Here is a 9213-nt window from a genome sequence, read left to right as displayed (position 1 = left end):
TCTGTAACTGGCCACATCTTCAGGCATTATCAATGGACCTGGCTCCAATGAAGTCAGTAGAACCACCCTCACTGCACCAGCTGAGAAACTGGTTCAATGGTACTGCTATTGCATCACATTGGCTGCGGTGTTGCAGCTGTGTAATGTTAACTGGCCCTTGAGTGGACATTTAGCTACCCCCATGCCTCCCAACGATTGCAGCTGGAAAATTAAAAAAGAACAAACCAGAATTGTGTATTTAGGGTAAATAAAGCATGAAAGACAAATACCCAGCATGGGGAAAAGGAGCTGAGAAGCAGCTTCAATAACCACCACAATGAAAAGAGACATGAAGATTTTGGGGAAAAAAATTTAATGACACTAAAATAGCAAAAAAGTCAAAGGCAATTTATGAGTGACAGTCTCATCTTCAGGATGTTTTATAAATCTCTCTGTCCCTTTTCTTCTCCCTTTTCTTTCACACTGTTCATTTTTATTCACCCTTTTTTTTCTAATCCTCATTTCCCATCCCTGTTGATTTCTCTGTCTCTCTTCCACTCCCCTCCGGTCCCTGTCACAGATCATTGCCCCTCACATTCTCCATTCTCTCCCTGAGTTTATCCCTTCCCCTCTCGCTGCCTCTGGCTGGTTCCCCTCTTCAGAGTGTTTTCCTCTCATTATTTTCATAGCTATTTTGCACCCTTTCTCCAGGCCTCTCTGGTTATTTTGTTTTACTTTCTTTCCCTTTTGTTTCCTCTATTTGCTGTGGTTCAAACCACCTTGGCCCCGGAGACTTAGCAGACTTGCCAACCCCAGAAGTTAAAAATCATGAGTCAGAACTGAAAGTCATGAAACTGAACCTGCAAAACATGAGGTTTCAAAACAACACAGGCTGTATTCTGGGTGATCCTGTGATTTGTGAACTCTCCCTGCCCATCCCCTGCGTGTGTGTGACAATTCCTGTGGTGCCAGCCCTGCAGCGACAGAGGAAGGTGACTGGGGCCCTGCGGCAGGAGCTCTGGCTGGGAGCCCCAGTGAGATCTAACCCCACAGATTGTACAAACCCTCCCTGCCGCTGAGGAGCTTCCAGCTTCTCCCAACCCCCCAAACCTCATTAATTAATGCTGGGTCCGGCCACCCCCACGTCTGCCTGTCCCCAGCCCGGCTGTTAATTCTGCCCCTGCCCAGCCCCACATCTGCCCCTCAGGGCCCCTCTGCTCCTGCTGCAGCTCCAGGGGTTCTTCAGCCCCTCCCCCTCCCATCCCTGGTGCTGCAGGGAGGGAGAAGGACTTCCAGGGATCACAGAGATGAAGGGCCTGGGACGGGGCAGATGGGAGTCCTCCAGGGGCATAGAGACTAGGGTGTGTGAGTCTAGACGGTCCCCAGTGTCTCAGGGACACAGGCTGAGCCGGGATCCCACCACCCGGAGCCAGGGGCGGATTCTCCCGCCAGGGACAGAGGCCGGCGGGAAAGTGAAGATCGGGGCCTGGTCACCAGCATCGAAAAATGTCACCTGCCCCCGGTCACAGTCCAGACACACCCGGATCCTGCTGGGGACCCGGCTCAGGGGCAGGGGGTCACAGGGAGGTGAGAGCCCGGAACTGATCCTCACACCACCGCACAGCCCAGATCCCCCCTCAGGGCTAAGGCTGATCTCTCCCTTCCTCACCACAGACTCTCTGGCCACCCCCACTGCCCAGTATACTCCACCCCCGACCTCCACCTCCCAGCAATGTCTCCCTGAGGTGAATCCCTCACAGCCCAGCACACAGGGCACAGTGTCAAATCTCTCAGGGTTGTCGGGCAGATCCTGCCGTGTGCCTGTCCATCTCACACTTTTCCCATCCGCAGACAGGACGAGCTGGGGATGAGCCGTGTCTGGATCCAGAGTCACATTCGCTGGGGGGAGAGAATCAGAGCGTTAGGGGCCGAGCTCAGCCCTGGGGGAGGCAGGGACCATTTCTCACACTCCCCAGCTGCCCTGCTCTGGCTGGGACACGCCTGAATCCCAGGGAGCTGCCTCTGTCCTGGGCACCTGAGGCTGGGCAGAGCTGAGCTGTCATTAAAGTTCTTCAGTCTGTTTCTCATTTGCTTTCAGAGGCTTCAGCTCCTGCTCCCCCACCTGGGGCTGCTCCATTCCCAGCAGCAGAGACACAGCAAGGAAGGGCTCATAGGCTTTTAATGAGGAGGGAGCAGAAAAGTCAGGTACCAGCTTTAAACCCCAGAGGCAGTAGCTTACTGGGGGGAGGCAGGCCCCCCCAATGCCGGCCTGCTGGGGGCTGCCGGGCATCCCTTAATGGGGGGTGGGGGGACGCAGGAGACTCAATGAGGCACAGAGTCTCCTGCACCTCCCGCCCTCCATTAAGGGTTGGCCCGGAACGCACTTGCCCGCCACTCCAGCCCTGCACTGTCTCAGATGGGGGGCGGCGTCACCCCTCAGCTTGGTAGGAGGGGAGCCGGGCAGGCCCTTCACGACGCGTGGGGGAGGGGCGCAGGAGCAGAAGTGGGAGCAGCCACCCATCACCCTGAAGCATCCTCCACCCATCCTGAAGGGCTGACACGGCACCTCCCGCTCCCCTCCAGGCTGGCGGGGGTGAGGCTGCCCCCGTGTGAGCTGGCACCAGGCTGGAGTGGTGGGCAAGTGCAGGGGATGCGCCAGGTTGGCCCTTTGCAACGGGCAGAGGGGGCAGGAGGCCGAGTGACGGCTGCTTCCACATTCACTCTTGCACCCCCCACCCTGTGTATCGTGAAGGGCCTGCCCACCCCCCCCCACCCAGGTCGGGGCGTGAGACTGCCCCCGTCCAGACAGGTGCTGGGTTGTGGGGCTGCAGCGGGAGAGGCGGGTGCCGGGCAAGTGCGGGGAGTGGAGGATGGCAGAGCCAAGCCTGTATTTGCAGTCCCTCCCCCCGCAGGTACAGACCCCCACTCCCCAGGCAGCTGGGGTCACACTGGGACCCCTCCTGTCGTACACGAAGGAGGGGCATGAGGCGGGAGTGGACAAATGTAGGCTTGGCCCTCAGGTGCCGGAGACCCTCCCTACGCCACTGCCCAGAGGGAAGCTCCTTCCCCTAACTGCATCCTCCACTCTCAGGCCAGGGAACAGAGAGGAAGATGCAGCATTGGGACAGAGCCAATGAAGAGCAGAAAGCAGGAGATGGCATTGGGTGGGGTAGCCCTAGCCCCAGTCCAGAGAGACGGGAGAGGAGAGCCAGCATCAGAGGAAGAGCATCTCCTCAATTCAGGAAGAAGTGAGCAGCTCCAATGGGAGAGCCCAGCCCTGCCCAGAGGAAAGGGAGGATGTTGGAGAAGAGCGATGGGGAGACTCCCTGCACCGGGGTAAAGGAGAGGGATGTGTCAGCCCTCAGGGCCAAGAGCTCTGTTCTGGGGCTGCTCAGAATGAGTGTTTGTTCATCAGCGTGGGCACGAAGGCAGCACTGAGGTTGGTGTTAGGATTGTTTGTGTGACTTCAGCTGGGATCCCCGTAGCATTTCATGTGTTTAGTTTTAGGGCTCGGTGTGTCGTGGCTGGTGTCGGTTGGTTTTTAATCTTATCAATAATGTCATGAAAATGTTTTCATGGGAACTTTCGGATAATTTAAAATTAATGTTCACCTGCAATTGCTCCTTGTCTGAGTGATCCTAGGGATTCCCCACTTTTTGTCTCCAGCGTAGACGGCAGAGTGTCTGGAGGGGAAAAGGATAAAAAAGATGAGATTTCATATTTATAACAGCATTCCCACTTATATATTTATATATGAGTTAACTGTGTTTTAATTATGACAGAGAAACAGACAGAGAGGCCGAGAGACACACTCAGGTATTTAACCACACAACAAAAACACTAACCCAGGAACCTATCCCTGCAACAAACCCCGTTGCCAGCTCTGTCCACACATTGACTCTAATGACACCATCACAGGTCTTAACCATATCAGCCACACCATCAGGAGCTCATTCACCTGCACATCTACTAACGTGATATATGCCATCATGTGCCAGCAATGCCCCTCTGCCAGGTACATTGGCCAAACTGGACTGTTACTACACAATAGAATAAATGGACACAAATCAGACATAAAAAATGGTAACATCCATAAACCAGTGGGAGAGCACTTCAATCTCCCAGGACACTCTGTAGCTGACTTGAAAGTTGCCATACTTCTACAACAAACCTTCAAAAACAGACTTCAGTGAGAAACTGCAGAGCTGGAACTCATCTGCAAACTTGACACGATCAAACTGGGTCTTAATGATCTGGAGGATGGGGTAGATTGCACCCTCAGCAAGTTTGCGGATGACACTAAGCTGGGGGGAGTGGTAGATACCCTGAAAGGTAGGGATGGGATACAGAAGGACCTAAACAAACTGGAGGATTGGGCCAAAAGAAATCTAATGAGGTTCAACAAAGAAAAGTGCAGAGTCCTCCACTTAGGACGGAAGAATCCCATGCACAGCTATAGACTGGGGACCGACGAGCTAGGCAGCCGTTCTGCAGAAAAGGACCTTGGGGTAACAGTGGATAAAAAGCTGGATATGAGTCAGCAGTGTGCCCTGGTTGTCAAGAAGGCTAATAGCATATTGGGCTGCATTAGGAGGAGCATTGCCAGCAGGAAGCGGGAAGTGATTATTCCCCTCTATTCGGCATTGGTGCGGCCGCATTTGGAGTATTGTGTCCAGTTTTGGGCCCCCCACTACAAAAAGGATGTAGACAAGTTGGAGAGAGTCCAGTGGAGGGCAACAAAAATGACTAGGGGCTGGAGCACAGGACTTATGAGGAGAGGCTAAGGGAACTGGGCTTGTTAAGTCTGCAAAGAGAAGAATGATTCGGGATTTGATAGCAGCCTTTAACTACCTGAAATGGGGTTCAGGGAGGATGGGGCTAGGCTGTTCTCAGTGGTGGCAGATGACAGAACAAGGAGCAACGGTCTCAAGTTGCAGTTGGGGAGGTCTAGGTTGGACATTAGGGAAAAAGTTTTTCACTAGGAGGGTGGTGAAGCACTGGAATGGGTTACCTAGGGAGGCGGTGGAATCTCCATCTTTAGAAGTTTTAAGCTGAGGCTTGACAAAGCCCTGGCTGGGATGATATAGCTGAGGTTAGTCCTGCTTTGAGCAGGGGGTTGGACTAGATGACCCCCGAGGTCCCTTCCAACTCTAATACTCTATGATTCTATGAATAGGGACTTGGAATGGTTCTCACATTACAAGAATTGTCACTGTTCACACATTCTCAATAATCAATAAAGACAATGAGAGTTCTGTAGCACTTTAAAGACTATCAAATTTAATATTTGAAGACATTTGAAGAGACTTTGAAAGCTAATGTCTTCAAATATTAAATTTGTTAGTCTTTAAAGTGCCACAGAACTCTCGTTGTTTTTGTTGTATACAGACTAACACGGCTACCTCTCTGAATCTCTTTCCTTTATCATTCAGGCATCTCCCACCAATGGAATCAGTATCCATGAAGCCTCACAACCATCCCAGGCCATAGAATCGATAAGTGATGTACTTTCTCCTCCCTGCTTACAGACTCCATTTGGTTTGTCTCATCACTTACTCCATTTTGTCATAACCTAGAGTCCTAGACCCAGATCATGCAAAGACTTTGGCATAAAAGTAACTTTACCCACTTTGGTCCCTTTGACATTAACAGAATGTTACGAGTTTGGAAAATCAGAGCTTGACTTGTAAGCTGTTGGGTCTGTTTATTTAGCATCTTTACGGAGAGCAGCACGACGGGGCCCTTGTGCTCAAGAGGCAGAAATATGAATAATAATAAAATCATTTTTCCATGTGGAAATTGAGGCAGGGGGAAGTTTGGCTCAATGGGCCAGATTCACCCTGTACTGGCAAGAGGAGAGAGGGAGGCAGTTTGTGACTCTGCTGTTTAGTGGGTGCAGGGGCTGGTGCAGGCCTTGGCACAGGCTGAGGAAGTTCTGAAGCCAGGCAGAGTTGTGTCCCTTCTACAATGGCCCCCGTGTTTCTTGGCCAGCGTGCAGAGTGTCAGAGGCCCAGCTTTCCACTGCCCACGTCACTCTATCCCTCGTCCACCCCCTCCCTCTTCCACCCTGCCCTTCCCAACCCCCTCCATTCCCAGACCTCTCAGGAACACTCCTTCTGCCTGCAGCTGTTGTGGGGGAGGCACCAGAGGCCCGTGTGCTGGAGGGATTCCTCCTTTCCCACAGCCCCTTTGGCCCAGATTAGCTGCCGTACGGGACCAGACCCCAGTAATGGATGGGTTCCGGCTTTATCAAATGGTCTTTAATGTAGGGTCTACATTTTGAATGTCGGCCTTTAGGCACCTGGGGCCTGGTCCTTAAAGGGGTTGGGAACCTGCAGTTCCCACTGACTCTGTTTGCAGCTGTGGATGATGCACAGCTCTGGGGCACTAGAATCATAATATTCTGAATCATAGAAGATGAGGGTTGGAAGGGACCTCAGGAAGTATCTAGTCCAACCCCCTGCTCAAAGCAGGGCCAACCCCAACTAAATCATTCCAGCCAGGGCTTCATCAACCCAGGCCTTAAAAACTGCTAAGGATGCAGATTCCACCACTTCCCTAGGTAACCCATTCCAGTGCTTCACCACCCGCCTAGTGAAAAGTTTTCCTAATATTCAACCTAGATCCACCCCGACTACAACTTGAGATAATTGCTCATTGTTGTGTCATCTGCCACACTGAGAACAGCCTAGCTCCATTCTCCCTGCAATCCCCCTTCAGGGACTTGAAGGGTGCTATCAAATCCCGAATCATTCTTCTCTTTTGCAGACTAAACAAGCCCAGTTCCTTCAGCCTGTCCTCATAAGTCATGTGCTCCAGCCCCCTGATCATTGTCATTGCCCTCTGCTGGACTCTCAACAATTTGTCCACATTCTTCCTGTAGTGGGCCCCAAAACTTGGCACAGTATTCGAGATGTGTCCTCACCAATGCCGAATAGAGGGGAATAATCACTGCCCTTGACCTGCTGGCAATGCTCCTACTAATGCAGCCCGATATGCCATTAACCTTCTTAGCAACAAGGGCCCCACTGTTGACTCATATCCAGTTTCTTGTCCACTGTTACCCCAGGTCCTTTTCTGCAAAACTGCTGCCTAGCTCGTCGGTCCCCAGTCTGTGGCAGTTCATGGGATTCTTCCTTCCTAAGTGCAGGACTCCGCCCTTGTCCTTGTGGAACCTCATCAGATTTCTTTTGGCCCAATCCTCTGATTTGTCTAGGTCACTCTGTAGCCTATCCCTCCTGTCCAGCCTTCCTCCCCCTGATCCCCGCAGCTTAGTGTCATCTGCGAACTTCTGGAGGGTGCAATCCACCCCATCCTCCAGATCATCAGTGAAGATGTTGAACAAAACCGGCCCCAGGACCAATCCCTGCAGCCATGCTCTGCTGTTCTCTAGTTGGGAGAGAGAAACTCGGGTGTTCCAAATTAGGCCATTTTGCTAAATTTGGGCCTTAATGTGATGACCTTTGGTAAGTCATGAATTAGTGTGACACATCCTGATGCCTGGGCCCATGCCACACGAGCTCCATTTTACTACTTTCCACTATTTATTATATTGAGAATTGCTACACTGGTCAATTCTTATGCATAAGTTTGGACAGACCAAGACTGGGCGTTTATACTGACTGACTTGGCTTTGGACTGGTTAGCAGTTTGCTTGATGTAAGGGAAATGTTGCCTTCAGTGACCTTGTTATGAAGTGATGTGTTCAGAAGTCTGTGTGTGGGACAGAGAGATGTTCTGATCACACAATGTGCACAGACACAGACACCAAATGTACAGTCTAGGAGCAGTTAGCAAAGTCCAAAAACCCCTCTGCGGGGGAAGGGTCAGAGTGACCTATGCATAATCAGTGGTCATAGACCAATCGGAAAGGAGAACAATAACATGAAAATAGCTTGCACAGCAGAAGCCCTGCCCATTACCAGGTTCAGGCATGTGCAGTGTGTGAGTGATGTCAGACACTTAATATTCATAACAGGCACAGATGCGTGGGAAAGAACTAATACATGTATCATTTGGATGTGTGTCATATGTCAGACATTGTCAGGGGTTGTTGGAGCTTCACAGGTGAAATCCACCGGGACCCACCGATGCCCCAGGAGAAGGTAACTGGCCAGTACGTCTGTCTGTACGTCTGTCATTTCTTACTTTAACAGTCAGTGTAACTGCAAGGCATGCTTTTGGTACAAAAAGAGGTTTGAATTAATCAACCTGTGAGACTTGCACCCTGTGTGGTGTTCTCACCCGACAATTAAATAAACATAATCTAGTTATGAACCAACTGGCCAGAGCCATTCTCCTCCCACAGTCTCGGGCATCACCAGGAGCATTTCCACCAATCTAAGAGGGGCAGTGCAGGAACTAAGATACCGGTCTCTCAGCTCCTCTGGTAGGTGCCTGCTGGGGGACTGGCTGCCCCAAAAGCTCCTGGCGACCCCCTATTCCCTACTCCCCAGCTAGAGCCGGGGGAAGCCACCTGGAACTTCTCCCCTCCCTCCCTGGAGCTCGGGGAAGCCACCCAGGACTTCTCGCCCCAAGGGAGTGGAGTCCAGCTACCTGGGTTTCTCACTCCCACCCCCCGACAAAACTCCCCCCATCGACAAAACTCTGTACTGTAGACCAGCACTCAGCAGCTTATCCCAATTTTCCATTCTAGATCCCTTCTCAGTACCTTTGAACTTCCTCAGAGTCTCTGTTAGAGCAACAGTTTTCTGGGAGAAATCACTGAGTCCCTTTTCCAGTGCAGGAGAAATCTCCTCTGGCTGCTGGAACTTCCCCTTCTCACACCTGGACACAAACAATTTCACATGGTTATATTTCATATAGTGACTCTTTTTACTTCTCCCAGCCTCTCAGAAGGTGCAACACAGGCCATGGCTGTGCAACCTTCTCCCCAAAGGACCCATTCATATTCTTAACACTGGCCTGTAGAGATCAGCTCTGGGGATAAAAGGGAATTGAGTCTCTCTGTGTCCAATTTCCTCCTTGGCCTCTATGCTCCTGATGGATAGAGCCCTGCACAGGGGACATCTAGCAGATATCCATGGGTTTGCAGGGCTCTACTGATGGACAGAAGGTTCCATGTTAATTGCTGTAGAAATTGGTTCACTAGGAACTAAACTGATACCAACTTCTCTGTTCGCAGCTTATTCCACCCAGGTCTCCAAACAGTCCTCAGGGGAAAAGACTCTCGATCACTACTGCCCTGGGCTGAATGGTAACCAGCACCCAGCA

At 51.5% G+C, this 9213-nt stretch overlaps 1 pseudogene; it reads right to left on the bottom strand.

The window, feature by feature from the left end:
• Nucleotides 1-805: 805 nt before the first annotated feature.
• LOC137159307 (E3 ubiquitin-protein ligase TRIM15-like) lies at nt 806-8801 on the bottom strand (annotated as a pseudogene).
• Between the last annotated feature and the right edge of the window lie 412 nt (nt 8802-9213).

Source organism: Emydura macquarii, unplaced genomic scaffold (genome assembly GCF_026122565.2).
Source record: "Emydura macquarii macquarii isolate MOO-44397 ecotype Brisbane River unplaced genomic scaffold, CSIRO-AGI_Emac_v2 contig_1850, whole genome shotgun sequence".
Classification (NCBI taxonomy): domain Eukaryota; kingdom Metazoa; phylum Chordata; order Testudines; family Chelidae; genus Emydura; species Emydura macquarii.
This window is presented reverse-complemented; position numbering and strand designations above follow the sequence as displayed.